Source organism: Gallus gallus, chromosome 2 (assembly GCF_016699485.2).
Source record: "Gallus gallus isolate bGalGal1 chromosome 2, bGalGal1.mat.broiler.GRCg7b, whole genome shotgun sequence".
Classification (NCBI taxonomy): domain Eukaryota; kingdom Metazoa; phylum Chordata; class Aves; order Galliformes; family Phasianidae; genus Gallus; species Gallus gallus.
Window position 1 is genome coordinate 68,674,329 of NC_052533.1, and position 27,510 is coordinate 68,701,838.

A 27,510-nucleotide genomic window follows, 5' to 3' on the forward strand; every position below is an offset into this window, starting at 1 on the left:
ACCTGGGAGAAGAGGCCATCTCCCACCTCACCACAATTTCCTTTCAGGCAGTTGTAGAGAATGATAAGGTCTCCTGTGAGCCTCCTCTTCTCCAGACTGAACAATCCCAGTTCCCTCAGCTGTTCCCCATAAGACTTGTGCTCCAGACTCTTTACAGCTTTGCTGCCCTTCTCTGGATATGGTCCAGGGTGGTTGAACTATTTAACTTAACTGTAAATAAAGGCCTTCAGCTGTCTTGATAGCCATTTCCTTTCACTCCTCTTCCCTTCTGCATTAGTTTTCACAAATTTCCTTCTGAATGTGACAAAGTAAGAGTTGAGCCATTTCAAGCATTCTTACCTTTAAACATCCCAGACTATCTTTCAGCTGTTACATCAATCTGTGGGTTGCCCTCACTTCCTGGCAATTGCTGTAAGCGTGTACATATCTTTTATTTAAATAAATTCATATTGAATATGGCATAGTTACTACACAGTATAAAATCAGATTAAAACAATATTCTCCTGACTTCACTCATTGGTGGAATTGCCACCAGAAAATATTTAGTTGTCATAGCAGTATCAAGAAGAGCAGTTGTGTAAAGTCAAGCACCAACCGGCCAGCCCTTTAGGTCAGACACGGGACCACAGAGCACCTTGAGGCTCTTCTGGCCTACTAACCTGAACCTCCTCTTCGTGGGTGAGGTACTCTAGAGAACACTGTTCTCTTGGACTACTTCAGTTTAGAAAGAGGTTCTCTTTGATTATTTTACATTTCATAGCAGCTGGAACCCAGGTCCCTAAGTGAATTATACGTGTCATAAAATGTGAACAGTGAGGTGATGCAACTTGCCTCTCCTTTCATGATGACTCCAAACAAAACAATGTTGTCCAAACTCTAATTGCCACATTCACCTCAATGGTAATTCCAGACATTTTAGTTGCCTATACAGAAACTCAAGACATCACCATTACATACTTACTGTTCTCTTATTAAAGCCTTCCAACTGTTTAATACTGAGTTCTTCGCTTCAGAAGGCACAGTGGATCTCATTGCTTTTGTTAGGTAGTCTGAGCATGAACTCATGCTGGAAGCATGACTCAAGCTGACATCCCTAAACACCACTGTTTTCATAATCTCTTAATTAATTTCCACAGTAGCAAGTGGATTAAAAATTACTGAAAGTGGTTACACGGTATCTCTTGAAATCTCCTCAAGATGAAGTAGAAAGCATTGAGAGCTGTAATTTCATTTCACAGATGCTGTCTCCAACTCCATCAGTCTCAGCAGGAAAACAGTAACACTGGCAGCACTTTCCCACAAGGGCACTTCAGGAACCAGAGGAGGCTGAACAGGTTATCTTGATGGTAGAAACTTGCTCCAGGCTTACTGGGCAAGCCTCTTCACACTGCTCACAGTCCATGGATTATTTTCTTTGAGTTCTTCAGATTTTCTGAGTGCATGCCAGGGGAATACCCAACATGCAGGATGGTAACTCAGCCACTCTTAGGGGTCTGCCAGCCTGCAATGGGAGCAGATGCACTCCCTGGGGCTGTGCAGCCAGAGGCAGATCATTTCCAAGGGGTTCCTTCACTCTGATTTCTGGAGGCAAACTTAAGTCCATGAAAGTTCAAGGGGTGTAATTTTTATTGTGCATCATGGTGGGCAAAGTGAGGAAATCAAGGGACTTCCTTCCCATTTATCAAGCACTATGTCTCTTATAAAGTGGATACATGCCATAATTCATCAGCTCACCAGTCAAAAAATGAAGCTTGGCATACACGTCCATGTAAGTCGTAATTCCTTCTGGGTACCAAGGTGTCAGGCAGAACAGCATGCTCTGGAGGTGCAACATATCCCACATGTAGAGAGGTGCCAGAAACATCCGTGCTTGTTAAGGTTCTGTGAGGATCAGAAATACAAGGGAATCTTGAATTGACTCAGTGTCAGTTAAGAAGAGCTGGTCAGATATCTGCTACCAAAACACTTTAAATAGAATTGTCAGAATTTGTAATGGGAAAAAGATGACATTTAATGAGTCTCTAGATTAAACAGTTGTGTTTATTTTTTTAAAGGAAAAAAATAGCGTGTCACTGTATCTCAGTTTCAGAAGGAATTTTTTTATTTTCCTGTCTTCTTATCTATAGATCATCTATTTCAGGGCATTTATACTGGGGAAAAAAATGTAACAGAACAATATTTCAAAATCAGAGCAGTTTGATTGATTCAACTATTTATGTGTTAACAGTTAAAAAACACTTTCAACTTCTTAACCCTTGAAGGGCTCTCCTGGAAGGAAAAATGACCCCTTAGCCACCAATATTTCACATTATTAGGCTCATTAACATTTCACGGCTGATGAAACAAGAATGAGGATGCTCTCTAGCTGCTCTGTTTTCTTCAGTGTCTGGTGTCATATAGCGTTTTATATACACACACATATATATTTTTTCATATATATATGATCATAACTGTTATCCTTTTCCTTTTCTCTACCTTAGTATAAATAGTTTCAACTCCAGCCATGAGTTCTACTTTGCTTCCCACCCCCCACCCCTCCCCAGTTCTCTCCTCCACCCCACTGGGAGTAGGGGAGTGAGTGAACAACTGTGTGGTGCTCAGCCACCTGCCAGATTAAATCACAACCAACCACTTGAACAAGGAGATGTGAAAATTCGCCTATGTAGAAACCAATGCCAAGAATACTTTTTGAAACCCAACTTTCCTCAAGAAAGGAGTGTATAAACAGGAAGGGGAGCTGCTGTTTACAAGGGTGGATAGTGATAGGACAAGGGGGAATGGTTTTAAACTGGGACAGGGGAGGTTTAGGTTGGATATTAGGAAGAAGTTTTTCACACAGTGGGTGGTGACACAAGGGAACAGGTTGCCCAAGGAGGTTGTGGATGCCCCATCCCTGAGCATCCCAAGTCCAGGCTTGATGTGGCTCTGGGCAGCCTGGTCTACTGGTTGGTTACCTTGCACATAGCGGGGGGTTGAAACTCGATGATCATTGTGGTCCTTTTCAACCCAGGCCATTCTATGATCAGTATGCTGAATCTACAGGTAGAAGCTGGAGTGTCCAAAAAGCACAGGCAGGGATCCAAGAGGATCCTTGCACACCTTCCAGTCCCATACCTACTTTATAGGAGTTGCCTGAACTAAACTTAGCAGGTTTTCTTCCTCCTGCAGCCCGACGGAGAGGTTTGCAAGAGTGAACCGCCTGTGCCCCCAAGTGGAAGCTTGCAAGAAGAGCAGCATCCAGTCTTCGGAGCATTTCTGTGCCGAGCCTTCCCTTAAGTAAAGGCGTGAGCTCTGCCAGCCGCTTTCTGCCTGTAGGAAATCGCCCCAAATGATACATGGTCAGGGAAGATGCTTAAAATTCCTCAGTCTGATTTACCGGCGGATTAGCATTAAAAAAAAAAAAAAAAAACAACCTACAGGAATAGCTGTAGGTGGAGTTACAGAAATAAAACACAAATACTAAAATAAATAGATCATTTTGCATGGGTTATAATACTAACGCAGAACAGAATCATGCCATGCCACATGTTTAAGCTAGCAGGAGGTTTTCTGCACCTATCACATTCACACACACACAAAAGAAGGAGCTAGGTGGAAAAGAAGTGAGTTTAGATCAGGGATGTGTGCCTATTAACATAACCGTCATTGCACTCTCATTTTATTCTTCAGCCCATCCAAAACATTTATCAGGTCAATTTAAGGCATTAAAACAAAGCAAAAATAATAATAATAATAATAAAAAATTCGAAGCCCTTCAAAAAGAAAAATGTAATGATGTAAAACTTTGGGAAAAAAAATCACCAGTTTTGTTAATAAGCGTTTCTTCTTTATATTCACACACGTACATATGCACAGATGTATATTCATTTATATATGCATACGTATACATTTACATCCACTGTTCTTTACGCACAGGAGAAAGGGAAACAATGCAAGATCTTCTTAGCTGCCCATGTGAAGAACTGTCATTCTAATATCTGCTAACAGGAGTACTGCAGTGTACTCCCATGGAGCCAGAGGTTAAACACTGTTGACAGTATTGTCTGACAGAGGTGAAGACTTCAGCACCCAACCTGTTTGTGCAAAAGAAGAGGGAAGGTGGAATGAGAGACAGTGATGCTGTCCTGATGTTTTCCATCAGTTTTATCCAGACTCGGGTTAAATGAGGTTCTCTGAAATTCAATTTGATTATTACTGAAATAATAGGCTCACTGTCTCCATGTGAGCCATATATGTATTGCAGAATTTTAGATGTGCAGGAATATCACTACACTGTAGCCATCATTATGTCTTAATTTGGGTGACTTTTAATAATTCTGTTAACCTTCTTCTAAGTTTGATTTCTTATGCAATAGCCCATCTTTATCTGGCTAACCTTTATATGCTGACCGAGCTCTTTCTGTGAAGCATTTGAAAATATCTCATTACCTACAGACAGACATAAAGATCAGAATTAAAAATCAGCTGTAGGAGTCAACAGCTTTAAGCACCTTGCATAGAAAATGGAGCATTTTGCAGGACTGTGATCCTGTAGGTTCTCCAGTATGAACACAGCTTGTCCTCGTCAGTGATCACCATGGGACACTACTGCCATGTAGCAACGGCAGCATTACGGGACTCTGCAGGCATACGGAGCTTTGGTGCCTGTTGCACTGAGCTGGAGGTCAGGAGGATTCAGACTTCATTTCTTGAAATGACAGGGAAAGATTTCTCACCTCTCCTGCCTTGTCCAGCAAAGTAGTTGAAAACAGAATATGCTCTCTCAAATGAGGTTCCAAGAAGAAATGAAGATTGTCATAAGCACCCCATTAATGGCTCAGTCATGCCCTCAATGAGCTGGGAGTGTGACAGAAGCAACAGTTGCTAAATGAGGAGATTAAATAGTATCTGCACAATACAGGGAGTTCAGAGAGCTGACCCTTTTCTTTTCAAGATAATTCTAGCAAGGAGTAAATAAAGTAGAAGACATTTACAGCTATGAAAGCTAATTACACTGCTTTTTATTATTATTTAAACAACACATCTACTAAAACAGACTAACTGAAAGTTAAACAAACTCACTAACAGCTTCATTTTGTTTGGCAATCCAAAGCCTTTCTGGAGACACATGAGAAATACCAGAGAAAAGTCCTCTATCTCCATTAATGTTTTATGTCACAGTTATAATTTTATTCCAGAACTGCTTTGTTTCAGCCTGTGAGAGTTGCACTGTAATGTCTTAGAGACTGCTATGTAGAGTAATGTAATTACTATCAGATGGTTAGATCAACAGTGTGAAAGCATAGAGTCATTATTGATGAACAAGCCAGCAAAATTAAACCACTCACTGGAAATTGTTCCTTAACTACTTTACAATAGCAGAGAAAATTGTATTCCTATATTAAAACTTCAAGTCATGCTTACTATCTTTCTTTAAAAAAAATAAAGTAATCATTGGAAAAAATAGGTGGGGTTTTCAGAATTTCTTCAGCAACTACAGTTCCTACACTCCATTTCCAGAAAGATCCCTAAATACCAGAAAGCCTGTAATTAATAAAGTCAGGTATACGTTTACTCCAGAAACATTAGAAGGTACTTACAAGAATCTCAGCAGACAAAAGATGTATTAAACTCCAAGTTAGTCTTCCAGAAATTCTGGAACAGAGGCAAGTTCTTCTCAAAAACTCTGAAAGACAAGATATACAAAAGTAGTTTCTAATAAAGTCTCTGGGATTTCCTATTTATCAGCTATAAGAGCATAAGCTTGAGGCAGGTGAAACTAGAGAGCTCAATGGTTACATGGGAACAATTGCCATAAGACAATTGAATGAAAGGACATAGAGATGATTGATCTTTCTAATCTTATTTTCTATGTTTCTGAGGAATAAAACACAAAGTTTTCATAATTGCAAGCTCCCTCCCTGCAACTCAGCAGAAACTGCTGAGAAAGACAAGAGATGAGAGCCTGCGTATGATGGACAACTGAGGAATGACTCCCTGTTGGCTAGTCCAGCGAGAGCAAGAGTTTATTGCTTAGTTCAAGATTGCCTCTGGTCAGGTTCACATCATGACAATGTCATTTTTGGAACCAGGATGACTTACATTTGACAGCCAGGATCCCCTACCTTCCCACACCTGCTTGTGGCCTGCTATCTTCACATCCATTGGCACTTCCCACAAGAACAAGCAGGAATTCTCTTGACAATTAATTGCTAGAAAACTTGTCCCTTGATAATGTAAACATACATTTCCTAGAATCATTAATAATGCAAGACACATATAGAGTATCAAAGTTGATATGTTTTAAAACACCTTTCTTTTCTAAATGTGCTAAGAATTAAGCTTCAAAGATATCCCAAATCAAAAGTACCTAAAACCGTCATTCACTTTTGAAGTTTGAGCTGCAATCTAGTTTTATGACTGCTTTCAGTGACTGAAAACAAGTGTTTCTATTCATCTAAAGTCATGGCATGTATTCTGCCAATAGCTCAAATTACTCTTTTTCTTCTTCTCTTTTTTTTTCCACTTGAAATGAGTATGAAATGACACGTTCCCATTTTTATTGTTAGACTAATTTAACTAAGCAGAAAATCATAGTAGAAACTTAAGATATTACTGACAATGCAGGGTTTCGAAAGAAATAAATTAGATCCAATGCACTGAATTACAGGAGAGCTGAATTAGTTTTCTTACAGGAAGCATTGCAACATTTCACATAAATGGACCAAAAGAAGAATAATTATGTTAAGACTCTCAGTGAGTAGACAAAATCTTTCACAGGTTTTTAAACAGCATGTATCACTTTTCTGAACAGGACATTTCTTAGTCCTACCCTGCTGAAATTAATGAGCCTACTTAGAGGCAGAGATGAAATGGGATCCACTTACTATTTTCCAATTGGTATTTGGGAACAAATGAAATCTACTTGGATGCTAATTCAAGGAATAAAGTAACAGTTTGGAAGCTTTTCACATCTTAATAACGTACAGTAATAAAATGTGCTATGGTGATGACAGCACTCATTGGGTAGTTCTTTGAACAGCTAATTTTGTCTTGCATATTCTGGAGTGCCAAACAGTGATAACTAAAGCTGCTCAGAATCACCTCAGACAGAGTATGGGGAGGGCTTAAAAACATTAAACATCTTTTCAAGGACAGAACACAAATGTGTACGGTAAAATAAACACCCTTTAATATGGCAATCTCCCTCTAGACCATGATGGTGCCTAAAAGGAGATGGTCTTATCAAAGCAGTGAGATAAGAGGATCTTTCTCCACTCAGAAGCATTATGGGGCAGTTGGGGTCTGCCTTCACTGACAGCACTGAAAGTGGCACTGGGGTTCATGTGAGGCACAAACACTTGTATTGGGCAAGAGTATCGCGTGGAGAAGGTGGGAAGGAAAAGACAGAAGCAGGAGGCAGAGAGGGAAGGAAATAGTGATGCAGAAGGGCAGATGCTACTACTGAAGAGGAAATGCCGAAAGAGAAGGAAAGCTGATAGCATCCTGACAGAGATGAAGCTGGGTGAAGACTTGAATAAACATTTAAAGACCATACAATTCTTTCTATATACAGTACTAAAAATTGCCATGAGGCTATAAAGCTTCTCTTCTTTTCCTTTTACTATTCACTACTGCAGTTTGAATAACCTAAGGATGACAGATGAAAGGGTACTAAAAGACTTTGCTTAATACTATTACCCTTTGCTACAATTTTCACAAATCATTACATGTTTTTAAGAGAGTCAGCAGTTTTAAAATAACTTCAGTGATCTTTCATTACTGTTGCTAACCCACATCACACAAATGATATTTTTCTTTGCATTCTGAATATACAAATTAATGAGCAAACTGTCCTGTAGAAATTGAAGTGACCCCTGAAAAACCCTTTGCCTCTCTTTTTGAAGAGATGTCATAATATTTTTCCAGTTCTTGAGTGATCTGTCTCCTCGAGCTTTCAGGCATATTTCACTACGGAATCTAACTTAGACTAGCTTTGTTTTGTATGTTTATTTCAGTATATTTAATTTGTTCTCTTGTTGTTAAAGCGCAAATAAATAGATTAGTAAAAAGAAGGTAGGGGTATTATCAGAAGCTGCACCAATCTCAAGAAGCTAAAAGAAAAATAGCACCTAATGGGTGAGAACCACATCGTGCTGGTATCATGTCTCACAGGATGCAGTAAAAACTGCATTAATGAAATAAGTTAAAATGAGCCTAGAAAACCAATTTGAAGAACAGTTACAACAGTGCTCAGGGAATGGAGTAGGTTATTCCGGGTTGTAACTGTTACCATCATGTTAACATTCAGTTTTATTGTTTATTTACAGAACATTTTGTAATTTCAACAGTGTCTGCATACTACAGGATCATACACACACCACTGCTTACGAGAATGGAAACAAGTTTGAAAGAGAAATAACATTTTTAATAACTTCAATATTAGGAGATTCAAAGCAGCAATCCATCTGTACATAGAAATCACATCACTGTACAGCAGAAAACACTGTACTCCAATACTTACCTATCAGATTTCATGAGAAATAAGAACAATTTGCATCTCTTTGGAGAGGCAATACTGGAAATACATGGAATGCTCTATAGAGCAGCCATCATATTCTTCTCTGATGAGCCTAAATCAGTGAAATATACAAGCTTGAGGAGAAATATCCAGATATACATTGCAAGATAAATTTATTTTTTCCTCTTGCCTTCACTGAGTTGCCTCCAGGTGGCCACATCTGTCTTGAAAGGAAATATGCAAAAGGGGACTCACAGCCAACTTTGGCCTTTCTAATGCTACATAAAGATAACAGTAATATCCCTAAACCCTGTGGAATAAGTCTCATCCCCCCTTAGGAGCTTTAAAATGGCATACTTTTGCTCATCTACATAATACACAAAGCTGAGACCTCCTGTAGAATGAACAACAAATTGAATAACCATTGAGGGAAGTCTGAATACTTTTTAATGTAGGAACGCAGATATATAACAAGCTACAGAACTCAGTCAGTACTGCAGACATAAAATGCAAATGAGAGCATGTGAATACATCACAAAACATGGCAGAAATAAGTACTCAAACTACTAAGGAGATGCAAAAACATTTCCCACAAAGATGTGATGCAGTGCAGCAGAAAGCAACCAAGAGCACTAAAACAATCAGACTGGCAAGCATAATTTCAAAGCTTCCTCTTGACCATAAAAAAGAAAGCTGCAATTCAAGACCTCTCTGGCTATGACTCTGTTCTACCTACTTTGCTGACAGGAGAGGGAATGCCATTTCCAGAGTACTCTGTTCCAGCTACTGTACCCAAATAAAACATGAAGCTCAATTTCAGTATCAAGGAGAATCATAGAATGATTTAGGTTGGAAGGGATCACAAAGCCCACTCAGTTCGAACCTCCTGCCCTGGGCAGGGCTGCCACCCACCAGATCAGGCTGCCCAGTGCCCCAGCCAACCTGGACTTGATGGGACATCCACACCTTCTCTGAACAGCGTGTGCCACCTGTGCCAGTGCCTCACCACTCTGAGTGAAAAATTTCTTCCTAACATCTAACCTGAATTTCCCCTCTATTAGTTTAAAGCCATTCCCACTTATCCTATCATTTGGGCTTTGTGAAGTAGTAAAGAATTTCACATGTAAACCAATGCTGTGAAAGTCTCAGTGCTTCTTCTAGCATATACCAATGGCAATTTCTAATCAAAAATGAGTGATGCAGATAGGATAGATCAGCTAAGATAGGAATCTTCTTCTATATTTAGATGCTTCAACATAAAGAGATTAATTACTGGACATCTTGCCAAATATCTCAGCTTCTTCAAGGAAGAAGTCATAATCTGTTTTCCTCATTGCTGGTTTAGAGAAAACCACTCTGAAAAAAATCAGCTTTGTAACCTTGAGGCCGGTAGCTAATATTGCCATTCGTTCTTCTATTATCTGTGGTTTGATCTTGGGAGCAATCTTAATACAGAATCAGAATGAGTGTGCTTAATGCCTTTTCCCCCAGAAACAAAGACGACAAAAAGCTTCCTTCTCTTCTGTATCTGGCTTCACAATATAATCTAGCATAGAGTTCAACCCAGATCAGAATATTTCATAGGAAAGTGTCCAACTGAAGAAAGGATTTGTTGAGAGAAGATCAATGCATTACTTTGACTGTAGTTACCAATGTCATATGGTCTTTACTGAAGCCAGAAAGACTTTGGTTTGAAGAAAGTGGGAGAAAAGGGTGGAAATAATCATGACACAGAAAGACAGCAAGGCCCTGGATTTGAAATCATTTGATAGAGGATTAATGCAAGTACTTCATTCTGAGGATTATCTGATGAATATTTGATGTGACTAACATTTTCAGTAGTAATATTTCAATATTACAGTCCTATGACAAGTCAGATGAATGTTCGTTTCCTTATTAGTTCCAAATCCCAATAAGAAGTTTTCATATTGGCTAAATAAATAAGGGAGGCACCACACCCACCCACTATAGTAAGAGATCACTTTCTCCACTACTACCTCTACTTCCCTGCCTGGTCTTACAGACAGACTCCTCCTGATCCCATCAATGTAGAAATGATATAAAAATCCCTCCACTCCTTCCTGACTCTACCAAAGCACCACAGAAGGCAGTCGTAGATTGCCTTCATCCTGCATTTGCAGACCACCACAGGGGGATATAGCTCATTCAGGCATCATTATGACTGCTCTGGGAGTGATGATAGTGCCCCAAACTCAGCATGGTAATGGCTAGGTGTCTCAGGCAGCAACACAGGACAAGTTACAGAAGACTAGCTGTATCAACACATCACAGTTTTGCTAGTGTTGATATAACACATACAGAGATTTGTGCTACCTCTGTGGTATTAAAGCAAACCTCTCCACTATCATAAAAACTTTAAAAACTGTTTCATCATTTTATTTAGAATATAAGTTTACAAGTTTTTATTTACTTTGTCTTAGGATTTGCCTGTCCTGCTTCTGACACTGTTACTCTTCACGTTTAACCCAAACACTTACATTTGAAGGCTCGTTACATTCAAGCAAAAAGAGGTCATTCTGTTCAGAATTACCACTTACTTCCTTAGCATCCTCTACATTGACAGAATAATGCTAGAAACATTACCTGATGAAGTAATTTATTCCACTCTGGCCCATTTGGCATTCCTTTCAGACCTTCTGGGATGTACCAAAGGCACACGTTTGTGAATTCAGGCTTCAAAAAGAAAAGAAGTTTCTTTCCACGCTTAGGAAAGCCCAAATCATATAAAAAAAAGCTTCTGCTCTTCAGTCTGAACTCTGAGACTTGACCATATGTTGAGTAGTACCCACATGATTCACACTGAGTAACATACATTTTCCAGGAATTCTATTCTGTATCTGGAGAATTTACCTACTGACCAAAGCTAATAATTACAACAGATCAGTACCACCTGTTACCCTCATTGTGCTTGTTTTCTACAGAATTTTTCATCTATTAGAACTGTATCCTGGAAAATACTGAGTACAATAATCCTTACATAGAAGAACATTAAAGCAGATGTTTAGCTGTTCTGTCATTACCTGCCGTGAGGCCCAAGAGCACAACGTCACACAGAAAGCAGTCCTGAATCTCCATTATTTATTCATAGAATCATAGAATCACTAAAGTGCCAGCATTCTAAAAACAAATCATTCAGAACATCAACAAAAACAAGACCATATTTTTAAGTTTTCTTTTCAATTCAGTCCTTTCCAAATAAGTAAACACTAACAAATTATTTGGTTTTATACTGCTTTGACAGATAACTACAAGAGGTTCTAGTCAACGCCTCATCAGTTTAATTCCTAAGCTGCACTCAATGAACTCCCAGCTAGGCATTAAAAGCAATTGATATTCTAGTCTGGTTTGCTACCTATTGTCGCAATTCTAAGGATGTTTGATGAAAAAAAGGAAGAGTTAACAGTATTTTGTTTCTTCAAGAAATACATGCTACCAGCAGGAATCTTCTTAACGGTACAGGATGACTGATGTTAAGTGGAAAATTCCTGCTTCAATTAAACAAGAAATAAGAAAGTAATACAGTTAGTTATACAAGTTATACTTCTAACAAAGAGTACAGAGTATTTGAGAAGTATTAAGATGATATGTAGAGACCAGAGATTAGAATGATATTCAATTAATCCATACGTACCTTGTATTAAATACAATCTTGAAGTTCTCTTGAATATGGATCCCGGTAAAGGTACAAAGCAAGATCAATGAATCTGCTGATAAGACTCTCAAAGCCCACTGTTCCCTCTTGAATATCATCACATTTAGAGGAGAGGCTAGAGCAACAAAAAACATTCACTGTGTGTTACACAGAGATAACTACATTGATAGAAAATTATAGGTTACACTGGTCTGACTTGTGCAGAATATACCAGGCTAGAATATGCCAGCCGTAGCTTTTTGAAAGTATAAAGCTGTTATGAAATAATACCAATTCTTTAATAATTGTTGCTTTTGTAATTGAAACAGCACAAAATTTATAAGGAATCTAGCCACCCTAGATTGCCAGTGATGTATATCCACTTCGCTTTTGCTTTTGAACTGATAATATAATTCCACATTTAGTGATTAATGCAAGTCTACTTCATTTGCTAATACAATACTGTTAGATTTTAGAGTTTTAGAACTTGGCCTTATTCCTTACTTGAAGGACTTCTTGTTTCTTCTACATATCCAACTTGTTTTCATGAAATATAAATCAAAAAAATGGGAAATTTCAAAGTAGCTTGATCTTACTATAGATCACAATACAACATGATTGCTTGTCTCTTCAGTGTAGAAAAAGGAAGATTAGATCAGAACTACATTTTTTTTTAAATGTACTTTGTCACAATAGTTGTCATTGTGATTAAGTACAAAAAACAACTGTGCACATTTTACATCTTACATTTACTATGTCAGCCTCTTTGAAAGTGTGCACTACTTCATATCTGACATGTATTTATCTAATTTGAAAAGAGTGGCTACTGTATTCTAAATAAAATACAAATTCCATACAGAAACAGAATGATTGGAAAAGGAAAACCAACAACACCTATTCAAGGAAAGGAACACATTTTAAACTTACTTTAGAGGTTGGAAATGTTTGGAAAACAAGGCTATACAGCTAGAAATGTGTACTATTGCTGACATAAAGCTGAGAAAAACAGAAGCTGAGAGAACTCAGCATCATTCACATGAACTTACGCAGGTGGTACAAAGCAATGGCAATACAGGTTTTAAAGAGCATTAACCAACAAAGTTCACGTGCCTCTCACAGACAGTCTATCAGTCAGTACTAAGTTGACTAAAGTGAAGGACACTATTCTAGTACAAAAGTCACAGTAAGATCATACAGCAATTGATGGGTGTCGCCTTGATTCACAGATCTGGGACAGCAGTATTTTTCAGTTTCATTGCTACCTGCAGTTCCTCCTTTCCCCCTCCCCATAGAATCACAGAATCATTAAGGAAACGACCTCTAGGATTATGTAATCCAGCCATCCACCTTCCACCAATATCTCTTACTCCACCTTTATACACAGTGCCAAATCTACACATTTCTTGAACACCTCCAAGGGACAGTGACTCATCTCCCTGTGCAGCCTGTTCCAGTGCCACATCACTCTTTTGGAGAAGATTTTCCTACTATCCGATCTGAACCTCCTTTGGTGCAACTTGAGGCTGTTCCTTCCCATTCTATAGCTGTTACCCAGGAGAAGAGACCAACCCCCATAACACCACAACCTCCTTTTAGGCAGTTGTAGAGAGCTATAAAGTCTCCCCTGAGCCTCCTCTTCTCCAGACTGAACAATCCTAATTCCCTCAGCTGCTCCTTATAAGACTTGTGCTCCAAACCCTTCGCCAGTTTTGTTGCCCTTCTCTGAAATGTTTCAGGGCCTCAGTGCCCTCTGTTTAGTGCAGGGCCCCAGACTGATCACAGTACTCGAGTTCTACCACCAGCACTATTTTGGATATAAAAAAAATGCATAAAGAGGCATTTGGATGACGTATTGGTATTTATAGCCAACAAAGACACATGTATGTTCTGACTGGAACAGATAGCCTGCACACATCTGCTTACAAGGACATAGAAGACCCTAGTAAAACAATGCATGCTTTATATATAAGTATATATATAATTTTTTAATCATATATGTGCAGATAACTAGGAATAGTCATTTTCTCTCTTTCCAACTGGAGCTTTAAAGGGGAAGAAAGAAGACTAAAATCTCTCCTTGTTCAAAGCCACACCTCCATCAACTGAAGAGAAATAAAACGTAATGAAGCAACGAGAGAATGTCTCTGGCTTAAAACTACAAAAATTAAGAGGCAAACATGAATAAAAATAATGTGATGTTAGAAATGATCGCTTTTCCATATCTGTTTTTCAGGTATTTAATTTTAGCTTTAAGATATCAGCTTTCCTGTTACTCCTGTGGCTAAGAATGACAGTACCTTCCTAGATAAATCTAACCACTAAATAAGCAAACCAGTTTACGTCTCATAACAGTTTCTCATAGATACATTGAGTGCCTTTGCCATACAATATTAATGTTGAACATAAATATTTAGAGTTCAGAATCCCAACTGGTAATTAATCAAAACAATGGAAGGCATGTTCCCTGTGTGGACTCTAGGGATCTGCATGAGAAGTTGCTTGCTGCATTTTGAAAGCTACTCCATTTTGAGTGCTGGAAGAATTATTTTGCATAAGAAAATACTGAAAAGTAACTAACACACCCTAAATTTATACCTTTCTGCTGTGTGTTCACTTCTCCCTTAAAAAAAACCCTCAGACAAACTCAACTTTACAAGTTGTACTAAGGTACTTTGCAGCACAAGGGATGACATAATTTTTACTAGTGTATATTGTGCCTGTAAGACTTTAACGTGGCAAGCAAGCTTTGCTGTCAAAAGAGCAGCAGGTTTGTTGTTGTTGTTGTTGTTGTTGTTTTCCAGAAGTTTTCTGAAATCTGGAACCAGGCTCAAAGGCATCACCTTTTTAGGTATTTCCTAATAAAATAATGCTTTTTGTGTGCCTAGCAATCCATGAAATACATACATCCATTTTATCCCCTTTTTGAGTAGTTTGTGTTTTTGATACTGGTCTCAAGGAGGTTCCCAGGAGCACGTCTCTCTTTACTCTTTTGACAAGAGCTGAAAAGGAAAGCTCCTCAACTCTATGATGGTTCTGGTACAGGAAACAACACTGGAGGTACTTAAACTTTACAGCACAAGATAAGGCCAACTATACAAACTAGTAGAAATCTCGAAAGAATACCAAAGAACTGATTTTGCTCTGTTTTGATGCTAGGCTGAGCACTAAGCCTTGCTTCTCACACATTTCCAATGCCAGAAAGGGACTGAAGGCTCCATCAACTGTGGTGCCAACAGTAACACTGACTACATTTGATGTAACCATGAAAGTGGTACAAGATTATAAACATGAGCGCAAAAGATCTTCAAAGCATTCAGCTTTCCTTGCATCTCTAGCAGAACTTACCTCTATAATTATTCAGTAATTTTTTCTGTATTATTCCAACTCTTCCCATTTCTGCTATTCCTATTTCACTTCAGTGTGGTCTGGAAAAAAAAGAGTTGTCTTTCAAAACAGAATCAAAACAAAAATACATGGCAGTTTATCTACAGGACTGCCAAAGTAGCGTCCATAGGACACAACTTAAGTATTATCCACCAGAAAACTTACATTATTATTATTATTTTATTATTTTTACCAGAAACTATTGAAAAAAAAAACATAAGTTGCTAAGTATGTTTATAAATGTGGATCCCATTCCTGCTGTGGTGGTAATGTAACCAAAAAGCTTATTCTGAGCTTTCTTGGCTCTTCCTCCAAACACATATAGAGGTGTTTCAGTAATGGAGAAAACAGCTGAACAATTACAACAGAACTCCTCACTTCAGATCTACCCAAAATGAAATATTTAAGCATCAAGTAATATAATAATTCTTAAGCCATTTTTTGAAATAGTTTAACTGCAAGCCAGAGTCAAAATAGTTTAAAAAACAAAGCAATAAACTATTAAAGTGAAGCATTTCATATTTTCTTCCATTTGGAGAAAAAAGGCTAAAACATAGGCCAGAATTTGACATGAATTAGCAGACATTATGCACTGCCTTCAAAAATAGATTTTCAGCTATTTTATTATTTCCTGAGGGAATGTATATATATGTACATATATCCTGCTTTGTCTTTTAGAATCATTATCAATGACAATTTGATGTGAGTTAACAATGCCAGATTTCAGATAGTACTGCCAGAGTCAAATCAACATTAACATGAAAAATAAGTGAAAGCAACAACCTGTCTTTTGATTTTCAGTATTCCTGTCTCCGAATCAGATGGAATAATTTTTGCTTTCTATCAAATGTGGATATGAAAGAAAAAGAACAAGGAATAGAACAGTGATTTATTCTCCTGATTGCTCTTTAAATATAACAGAGATTAAGTATCAGATTCTACCTCTAGGTATCTACTTCTAAGGCTTCCAAACAGTACAGCAGATGTCTAAAATGACAGTGTATGCTTGGACAGAAGTTCAGATGATAGATGCCAGCCATGGCCATCCAGGAGGCCATTTCCCACCACCTGCTCCAGGGTATCCAGATCCCTTTGCTAGGGCTGAGGTGGCTGGGGAAGTAGGGACAAGTCTTGCGCTCCATCTGCACAGTATGGAGGAGGCCTGTGATATGAGCAATGGCCTCTCACCCCACACCAAATGCTTGGGCTTCTTCCATCTCTCAAAACCAATGTGTTGCAGGTAGGAGAAGCTAGAAAATTATCACAGCCCTGGAAAGGCTGGGCCAAGAAAAGAGAAATCTCTTCTCTCACATTTTCTTCTTCACATTTCCTGAAATGAAATGTGAAGTGAACTGAAATGAGCAGTTTATTACTCATTGCACAGAAGAAGAAGGGAAGAACACCAAAACCCCTTAATCCAAAATATTTTCTTCAACCTTGACTCACATGAAAGAGCATAGTCTCCTACAGCAAACAATGTGGCTGGGGATCTGTTCTAGAAGTGTTCAATGCCTTTTTTCCCATTTTTCCCCAGGTAAAACAGTCATTTATTTACTCTTAACTGGATAGGGTAAGACCCAAGTAAAATCAATTTTTTTTTTGGACAGTGAACTTCATTAAAGACATCCAAAGTTCATTTTATAAAGTGAGATTCCCACTAGGAAACAGAACCAAAGGCATACTACATACAACAAAGCATTCCTGATAGGCATAGCTACCTTCACTATTTTGTAGTGCATTCAGTTGAGTCACTCTGTACTACGCCATATAGGAAGCTAGCAGGTTTTCCTCAGATGGTTTCATATTGAGTTCTGATAAAAAGGCCTTGTGTGTGTATGTGCATACATATGCATACACACTTAATGATAATTAGCTAGAAGTACGGTACTCAGCAATTTACTAACCAATTTCTCTCAGTAATTCAGAAGGCAGAAGCAATTTTGTAATGTTACTTGTAATTTATTATGATATAACCAAGCAAGACTATCATATACCCACTGAATATCATTAAACATTAAATTTGCAGCAGCAATACAACATCTGCATCATGGTTTCCTACCGTATGCTTGATTGAGCTATGGTTAGTCCCAAAGCCTGAGGTGAGAGCACTGAGGTGTTTAACTACTTAGTGCTTCTCACATCAAACATTAGGGGGTCTGTGTAAGACAAATAAATTTATCTGAGCTATTCTCAATTGCTTTTGTTAGGGTATTTGTATCCTTGACTATAAAGAGGAAAAGCTCCTCATGTTTGAGGACACATCATCAATTTTTGACAATTCTATTGAGATCCCAGCTTTTACACACACAGACGGCATTGCTGTATTGCACAAATCCTTCCATGCCCTAACCATCAGTGAAGGCAGTGCCCTGGCAGCTCAGTGCCAAGTGGGGGCAGCTTGCTCTTGTGCTAACCCGTTTTCATCCCTGACAAAGGTGAGCTGTGCTTTCCAAACTTCTCCATCACAAAGGGCTGAGTGCTTCTCCTACCAAACATGATGAGCAGAGGTGGCTTCATTATTAAAAAAAGAAGACTAAGTGATACCACAGGGTGGTATCAAAACAGTCCCAGCTGTTGCTTATTATTCGCATGGGAAAAAAAAAAATTGAAGACAACACTCTTACTCAATTCTGCTATGAATTCTTTTGGTTAAAAACAATTTGAGTTTTGAAGGACCTTTAGGTCTTTGAGCTGGAACAGAAAATAAAATACATTATTAGCTCTTCTGTTTTACTGAAATGAAATATTTAATTCAAACAAAAAGCTACTCGATGACATTCTCATTTGTGAAGAAAGGGAGACACACTTGGTTTTGTCTGAAGGATAACTCTTCTGTTTAACTGCTCCTTCAAAATGTCAAAGTTACACTGACCAGGAGAGAAAGAACAGCAACAAACAAGAACTCAGTCTGTGTCCTCCTTGAGCCCAGCTTGTTCACTGAAAGGGACAGCAGAATAATATTGCTCCTTCAATTCCTCACAGTAGTAAGCAGAAAGATCCTCAATCAGGGGTCTGCCTTCAGGAAACACTGGCTACTAGATTAATTGCTTACAAAGACCATGCTCTCCCATACTCTATATGATACAATCTAAGGATCATGTAAAAGATAAGGTACTTAATGTCCACATCTACATCCTGCAAACATCACAATCCAAGTGACTAAGAAGTACACAGCACCACTGGCTCAAATGTTGGGTAGAAGTTCCTACATCATTAAGAATATTTTTCCCTTGCAATAGCATTTGGTGTTTTTCAGAAGTCACAGGCTGTACTCTAGCATAGGCATCATGGCATTCCTCACTGACACTGCATTGCATTCTGAAGCCTTATTGTGGTGAAATGTGTTCAGAAACAGCACAACTTGTGGCAGCTCAGCCATGCCTGTATTTTTGACCTCAGGGAAAGACTTGTGCTGAGCCAGTAAGATACTGGAGAGATTTGATATGATCCTTATCCTGGTTGCAGCTGGGACAGAATTGATTTTCTTCAGTGTCTGGTATAATGCTATGTTTTGTCTTTGGGAGAGAAACAATGTTGATAACAAACTGATGTTTCAGTTGTTGCTGAGCAGTGCTGCACAGAAGTAAGGGCATTTCAACTTCCCATAGTGTGTGGTACTGAGTTGCTGACAGGTTAAACCACAACAGTCCCACTCCAAACCTGGAAATGTTTCATATATATTATATATAGGGTGATATAATAATTTCACCATATTTTCTGGTATACTTCAATTGTCACAATTTAGGTGTTAAAATAAGTTTTTGAAAATATATAACTCAAATTATCTGACATCAACACAGTTCCATTGCTGTTTGCATTGGGATTAAGACTATAATTCAAGTTACTGCTTATCTTGATACGAGCTCTTTCACTCTCTCCAAAGACACATCCTCCTCAAGAACCTGATTCAAGTTAAAAGAGTCCATTCAGTAGGGCTGGAAGAATTCATAGACTGACACAACCTACAAACAGGATAATTACTTTGCTCTACTTACCAGGGAAAGATATGCATCTGCTTCAAATTCCCCTCCATCCAACATTTTCATTAATTTTCTCCAGAATAATCCATTCCATGTTTGGGAGCAGAGGAGCTGTTTCACATGTAAATATAAACATAGAAACATTTTGAGAAAGGAACAGCTTATGTTAAAAACATTTCCTGATGCAGGAGAAAATTAAAAGGAGATTTTAAAGACCGTGGAGCACTAGCATTTGCCTTTCAGTAGCAAGGCAAAGATGCTGCATTTCTAATAGCTAAAAATATGAAGTGTTTACTGTCCAGTCAGTGGTGCTTCTAAAAACTCACTCTCATTTTTTGTTACTAGACTTACTTGATCTGTGCACGTGTAAACTCTATACTACAGCACCACGAACATTCCACAGTTTAATCATATCTGAAGTTTCATGTGCTGTAAGTTAACACTGGACTGTGTGGCAGTCTTTGTTCTACACCGCTGCATTCAAGACATTCTGAACGGATTACTGTGATACTGCATAGCTATCATATCCCTAAAGCATCAGCTGGTGATTTAAGGAAAAAATTGCAATCCTGACAAATTATGTGAAGCTAGGGCATTTAACAGCTACCTGATGCCTCTTACAGAGAGAGTTATGAATTCTATAACCAGAACTGATTTGTGGGACAGGCAGGACCAATTTCAGACATGGGCAATGCTGTACAGTAGAAGCCCACTTCCCCATAGAGTTCTAAACAAGCTGGCTTAACTATATCGAGTCACATAGGCACATGACTGAGAAAGGCTTACAGGCAGTTTTCTGTCTCTGTTAAAGGAATGGATAGTACACCACACTGAATTAAATTTATAGGACTGTTGTCTTATGGTCTTTGGTTTAACTAGAAAAAAGTGTTTCAGTGTCATGCCTTCTAAATCTGTATTAAATAAACTGAGTTGACTGTAACCATATATTTTAAAATAATTGAAAGTTAGAAATCTTATAGGAAAGTTCAGTTGAAAGAAAAGCAGAAAAGATTCCCTTGGACTCTAGTACTAAGCAAAAGTGCATAGCTATACCCTATAAGCACCTTTGCCATAGATCTGTTTTCAGGTAAGAATTTGTATTTTTTTTCACCTGTTAGAGCAGTGTGAGCCATGTAAAGATGATGAACATTGCATGCAAGCTATCAAATGGTGCAAAGCTTTTACACGTTGAGTAACTCACTTTTGCCCAAAGTCAGTAATTATTATAATCTCACCAGGCTTGGTTAATATATTGGACCACCACCTAAACTGAAAACCAGACCAGAATAATACCAACCTTTAGGTCACAAGAAGCAATATGTTTTTTTTCTTGGAGAACAGAAATCAGAAGCTGACTTTTAATGCAAGAAAGAACTCTGAAACTGCAGACAGAATTCTGGGTGATTGTACTCTCCCCACTCACCCCCAGCTCCATGGCCAAGTTTGACTACAGCACAAAAGTATAGGCTAATAAGCAATAAAATACGTTTGCATGTCAGACTGTCCAAATGGTCCTCAAATTAATTATAAAGAATAGCTTTGCTATCTCTGATGAAGCCAAATACATGTTTAATTTAATCACAAACATCAGAAATGAAAAATGGGGGCTCACACACCATACGACACTACTCACATTTTTCCCCTGCAAATGATAGCACAGCTTATTAAAGGAGGCTGTCAGACATTTTCAGTCCTTAGCAAAAAAAAAAAAAAAACACAAGCAAAACAACAAAGAAGTCCTCCAAATATAAACTACATATGTCTGACACTAGGGAATTAATGCAGGCAAGGTAATATGGCTAGAGAAAAATGACCAAGTCACTGTCTTAGAGAAGATAGAATTATCAGTCATATACTGCTCACTTTTTTTCCCCCACCTACCCAAATGAGAGCAGCTTCTCTGCTCTGATTTGTTCCACTTTTTGTACACATGCTAAAGAAATAAACAGATGTTCTGATTGGGAAACAGGAGCGGGAACACTGTTTATTGAGGCTGAAAAACCACCAGCTACTCCATGAAAATACAGCTTTATTCCAGAATCTCAAAGAGCTTCTCCTCACAAGTAAAAATACAATGCCTTCCACTGCAGTACCTTACAAACCACCACTAAGGTATGTGCCTGAGAACAGACAATATAATTACAGATGGGACAGAACATCCTAAGCTAAGCCTGCAGCCATCAGAAGTTTCCATTAGCAACTGCAGAAGCACTTCTCATTAACCTCATGATTTCTTTTCTTAAAGACTTCAATTTAATGCTTCCTTTTATTTATGCATTTTAATAGCACTATTTCCTTTTCCTCAAGTAGAACATTTCTGCTAATTCTCCCAAGATCACTCTTGCTCCGTTCTTAGCTTTTTCTCACTTCCCAAAAACTGTATTTTCAGCCCTTAACCCTACCAAAATATCTTTGGCAAAAATCTACCTTTATTCATGATCACTCCATGTAGCTAAAAAAAGAAAAAAAGAGAAAAGGACTTTAGGGCAAACATCTATCAAACTTTGAATTGGAAATAATTTTTTTTCTACTAACCCACTGCATTTATTTTCTACATCACATAAACATTTGCTAAACTTTCTTTTTGGCAGATGTTGAGAAACATATCTTTAGAGCTAGAACTTCAGATGGCCTTGAATTTCTTGACAAAGCCAACTGATTTTGTTCAGATGCATTCTTCTACTTCCAGGACAGTCCTGCTGCACTTTATTCCTCTGTAAATACAGCAAAAATCAGCTAAAAATATAGGAAAAAATAATAAAAAAAATGGAGGTTAGGTAAGCATCTCAAATGATGTCTAAATGAAGGGGGAGCTGCGGGTGAGCAGGAAAAATAATCCAGTCCTGCAAAATAATTTCTGTTTCAAAAAGTGTTGCTATTATAAAGGAGTAAGAGGGGCATTTTCTTCCTTCATTTATACATACATACCAAAATTATTTAAATAAAAAATAGTTAGATGACTGCTCTAAGAATAGGCTCCTATAATTAGGAATCTATTTTTCTTCAATGACCATACTAAGACCACAATACAGAACTGCACTACTACAACTCTTCCCTTGAAATGCAACCATAGCTACAGAGCCTTTCCCAAACATTATGAATATTACTGAAAATACGCAAACTGCCACAAAATACATACCATGCAACATCAGATTCTTCATACAGATAGAATTCAGTCCACAAACAAAGTAGCGTTTCATCTATCTGTGAAATCACACGACTGAGACACGCACTTTTTTTTTGCTTCATCACTTGTTTGCACTCCACATTTTAAGGTTTACTTACAAACAAAAAGTCTTTCTTCCAGGGTCTCTATCTGGTAAGACATACCAGGTTGAACCCTTCCAAGCCTTCTGGAAGCTAGTGGATGCAGTGGAAGTCAATGACTTTTTTTTTTTCCATTGTAAGCTCTCATCACGTAGCTCAAGATCTGTCAGCTCAAGCAAGAAGTGCTCTGTGGAAGTCTTTGTCATTCTTCTCAGGTAACAAATCTAAACAGAAGTGAGAAGAACATCTGGATCTGTGAGACAGAAGTATGTAGGAAGAGTTCAGCTATATCAGTGCTCAGAAAGACTGGTTAGAGACTGCTCCAATGACTGAATGTCTTGCAGTTTCTTCCTGTGCATCCATTTCACAGACAATCAAACAGGAATAGCGATATAACAAAACACTAAGAAAAACAAAGGCTGAGCCTTCAAACACAACTGCTTTTGCAACATAGATAGGTAGGCTATGCTTCTTGCTTCTGGCATAAGTAGTGCTACAGACTACAACCCTGAACCACGAGCAAAGGTCAAATTGCTCAGTGGCCATCTTCCAGCAGGTGAAGCTAACAGGGATGAAAAAGAAAGCAGTAGCTCTCTGCTGGCCCTCTACCACAGCCAAAGAGAGACTCAGCCAAATTGCAAAGAGCAATAATGCACAGAGGCTGGGGAAAGAGGTTTTAATGTTTGGTGTCCTTCACTCTTCATCTGTGGCCAGATGCGATGCCAGTCACTAAGGAATCTGCCTGAGGTGCTTCACAGTGTGTTATTCACGGCTGGGAGATCTTCCTCAGAGTAAAGACAAAGAATGGAAATTCTCAGCAACATTCAAGAAATGATGTAATAAGAAATTAAGATACAATTTAATTTAACCTTACCTGCCACATAGATATTGGAAAAATTCAAAAAGCTCTCCTTGCAAGTCTCTTTTTCCTTCTCCTCATATTCCTGACAGAGAATGCAAACATTTTCTTTGTATCTCTAGGTTTAGAAAGAATTACTTCGTATACAGAAATACCACCAGGAGAGGGGGGAGGATAAGGAAAAAAAAAAATCACACTAAACAACATTGTTACTTGGAACATAACTTCAGTACCTTATGATTAGCTCTTTATCTGATCCAAGAGAAGATAGGATCTGTTATTTGACTATACTTTTTGGTCTCACACAACACTGATGCTGAAAAGAACATCAGCTATATTTGATGACTCATTCTGAAAAGCAAACAAAATGTCTCCTTAAAATGAGACATACATACATTTGTTTTATCAGCTTAGAGCACAATGCAAGCTGCCCTATGCTTTTAGCCTCTGATTTCCAATTAACTGTTCTATTTGCTAACTGTGAAAACTTAGCAACACTAATTGGGAAACTCAGCCTTTAGAGAGTGAAGCCCACAAAGAGCTTTCAGCATAGAGCATAGAGGTATCTCCCCTAGCAGAGCAGCAGAGTCCACACTGTTAGTTTTGATATACAACTGCTAGCACTAAGGTTCAAGCATCCAAAGTGTCCCACATGATTCATACACAGAGCTATTCAGAGTAACCAGGAAAAATGATCCACTAAGATCTCCAACCCCCAGCCCAGTACCATGGATTTTAGTAACACGTTCCCCTAGGAAAAAACACTCAACCACAAACTCCATTCTAGACACCTCTCTGTTTTTTTTTTTGTTTTTTTTTTTTTCCTAAAAATAAAAAGTTTCTGACCAGCTCAGAGCAGAAAATTGGTGGCATATTTCCTTTATTTGGTTTTTCAGTGAGCAGATGGTGGAAGACCCATTTTCAAAGCTTCTCTCTGCCTTACAGCTAAGCAAGGGATGAAACATTTGGGAAGGGAAGTAAGAAAAGAAAGATCACACTCTCCAAAATGTCAAATCAAGGACCGGTCTTCAAAGGGCAGTGAACCAGTGCACTGCCCTTGCAGCTATAATTGTCATGGCACTCGTTATTAAAAGTTACCTTAGCACTCTGCTTTGCCATATTCACTTCATGCCATATCTGACAGGCATTCATAAGCGAGAAAACAGATACTACAGATACTCTTATTGACAGCTTAGATGTCTATAAGAGTAACATAATAGCTGTTGTTTTACATGTATATTTGGATTAAGCTTGCTGCCAAAGATAATGAACGGCCTTTATTGCAGAGGCTTTAAACTTGCCAGTTTAATTTAGGATAGAAATATGCCATTTGTTTTTGTCATGTTAATGAGAGATTTATCAGGCTGGGTAAAAAGAGCTATGGGCTCCCCATTGCTGTCAGACTTGTTTCAATGTACATGTGGCAGAAAAGCACCTGTATCACTGTAGAGCACCATCCTTGGTCTGCATAGTGTCTTGTGTCCAACACTGCCATATCTTAGCGTTGTATCATAAGTGTTACCAACTTTTTCTTCTTTGTCCAGATATGCACTGTCCCATGGAGAGGTATGGTCAGGTCATACCTGACAGTCACGGGAAGGAATTGATCTTGGGGCAACTTGGTCTGGTCCTAAACCATGTCCTCATAGTGCAACAGGAGCATGCAGTGGTGCTGGCCCACACCTGCTTCCTCACAGTATGGCAAACAAACAGCTTCTGGGAGTCTGAAACATGCCTTGTCTGCACATCTTCACGGGCACTGATCCCCCACTGTTGGTCAAGAACCAACACTGTGTCCTACAGGTGGGAAAAGGGTGCAAAGAGGTTTCCATAGCAGAAACGCTGGACTACCCTGTTAGTCAATATTGATAGTTGGCTAAGTAAGCAAACTGCCAATTCTTGCAGCCTGTCATGACAAACATTCTGGCAGGATTGAAGCAGATAGGAATCTGGAGGCAGGTTATCACCAAAGAGGCATTCTTGCCCACCCCATGCTTTTCCTCAGACATTGGCTGAACATTTGTGTCAACAGTAGCTACGCTAAGGCCTTGCAGCAAGTCACATCAGATCACTGATACAGCAATAAGCCTCATTCTTTGAGGAAGAAAAGAAAACACCAAAAATACAAGAGTTGGCAGCTGACTGCCCCCTGCACAACAATGCCGCTGAAACAAAGGCTGAGGAGAGGACGAAGGCATACCAATCTTTCAAGAGCAGGGACTTCGATCAGCTTTAGCCAAGTGCTAACTTGTACTCTCATTGCAGCATAGAGGAACACAGATATGGTTTTCAAGATTAAATATATCAGTGAACTTCACCTCAATTCCCTATTATTTCCAACAGTCTTTTGTTTCTCTGAACTCTCTACTTAATAACTTAGGTGAAATAATGTCTTTCAATACTCAGAACTAATCATGAATAATAAGAGGTTATCACTTTACTTTCAAAAAGATTAAACTGTTTTACTATTGTGAATCTGAAAAAAATTAAATGGTATTCCTTTTGCTATAAATTACTCAATGGAAATCACAGAAAACCACTCCACAAACTGGCTACTGCATGTGCCAGCTTTCATAAAATATTCTCTTCATAGCATACCCTGGTGGCAAAGCACAGTCTAGTTTCTTCCCTTTGTACAGCAGAGGGCTTGGTTTACAAGCAGGGCTCCTAGGCTGCAATGTGATGGAGGTCACACCATAATTTACTCATAATAAATCTTGGCCTCTGCAAAAGCACTTATGTTTTTACTTTGAAATATTGACTTCTCACCTGCACAGCTAAAAAGATTCTGGAAGGGCAATGTTTTACACAATTTAACCTTAATTCAACTTATTTTCATAATGGAATAAGGCATGCTCTTAAAAGCAGTGGAACTCTCACAACTCAAAGCACCTGAGACACAAAGGTCAGCTGAATCCACATACTCCAAAGAAAGGCAGAGCTTTGCTCCTTATATTATCAATCAGTATGCTAACTTTACAAATTTACTCCAGTGTAACCACACTGAACATGTGGGAGTTACTATTGAATTTGCTGGGGAGCCACCAGCAGGACCACTGGGGATCTTCTCCTTTACGTGATTTGGTGATTTTTTTAGGGCATTTCTTATATTGATTCCCATCAGAATGACATCATGCTGTTTAATGAAGTTGAGGCTTTTTCCAGAGAAATTCAGTTATTTTAAGAGATTTATTGGCCTTAAACTGAAAATCAAATCTTGAAAGCAAAAAAGATGCAGAGTTTTAGGAAGATATTGAGTACATAATTGAACTTACGATCTAAAGAAAAGAAAAACCCGGTGGACACAAGGGTAGTATTCAGCTTTCCAGAGTTTAGTCTCAAACAATCTCAAAGATAGAACATTCAGAAGCACATTCTACTGAAGGCATTTTAATGACTTTCTGCAATAGGGAGGAGTGCATTTGTTACCATTGGCTGGTTTCTTGTTTGTTAGTAATAGTTTTTGTTTGTTTTTGACCACAGTAAGAAATACATTAAAAACATCACTGGTGTATCAAAAACATCACTCACCTGAACTTTATTACCAGCTTCCTCTCGCTACTTCATCTCTATATCCTTTCATTGTATCAGAATGCAAAGAAAAAACAAAGTGCAGAAGAGTTGTTAGGATTCTTTCTATTAACTTAAATGGAGGGAATCGCTTTCATTCAAGCAAAATAGATGATTCAAAAATAACCCACTATCTGCAGACAGTTTAAGTCATTTCAAAAAGTAATAATAAGCCTCATTACTTTCCTACTTGACCTCAAGTGCAATAAATGGTGGTGATTATTTTTTAAAGGGTGTTAAATACTAAGTAGGTTCCAGAAATATTATGGCATTTTTAAACTTTCTCATCTTATTTATA

At 38.3% G+C, this 27,510-nt stretch overlaps 1 long non-coding RNA gene across 2 annotated transcripts; it reads right to left on the bottom strand.

Annotated features, from left to right (window-relative positions):
• Nucleotides 1-412: 412 nt before the first annotated feature.
• On the bottom strand, nucleotides 413-27,243 carry LOC121109868. 2 transcript variants are annotated; one of them, XR_005857619.1, is made up of 8 exons: nucleotides 27,174-27,243; nucleotides 19,532-19,627; nucleotides 15,498-15,577; nucleotides 12,153-12,288; nucleotides 5,580-5,665; nucleotides 3,914-4,073; nucleotides 3,115-3,309; nucleotides 413-1,881 (listed from the first exon to the last, which is right to left on the bottom strand). It is a non-coding gene; the product is annotated as an uncharacterized LOC121109868 (long non-coding RNA). The 2 variants fall into 2 exon arrangements; XR_005857620.2 differs by lacking the exon at nucleotides 27,174-27,243 and adding an exon at nucleotides 22,802-23,707.
• Nucleotides 27,244-27,510: the final 267 nt, after the last annotated feature.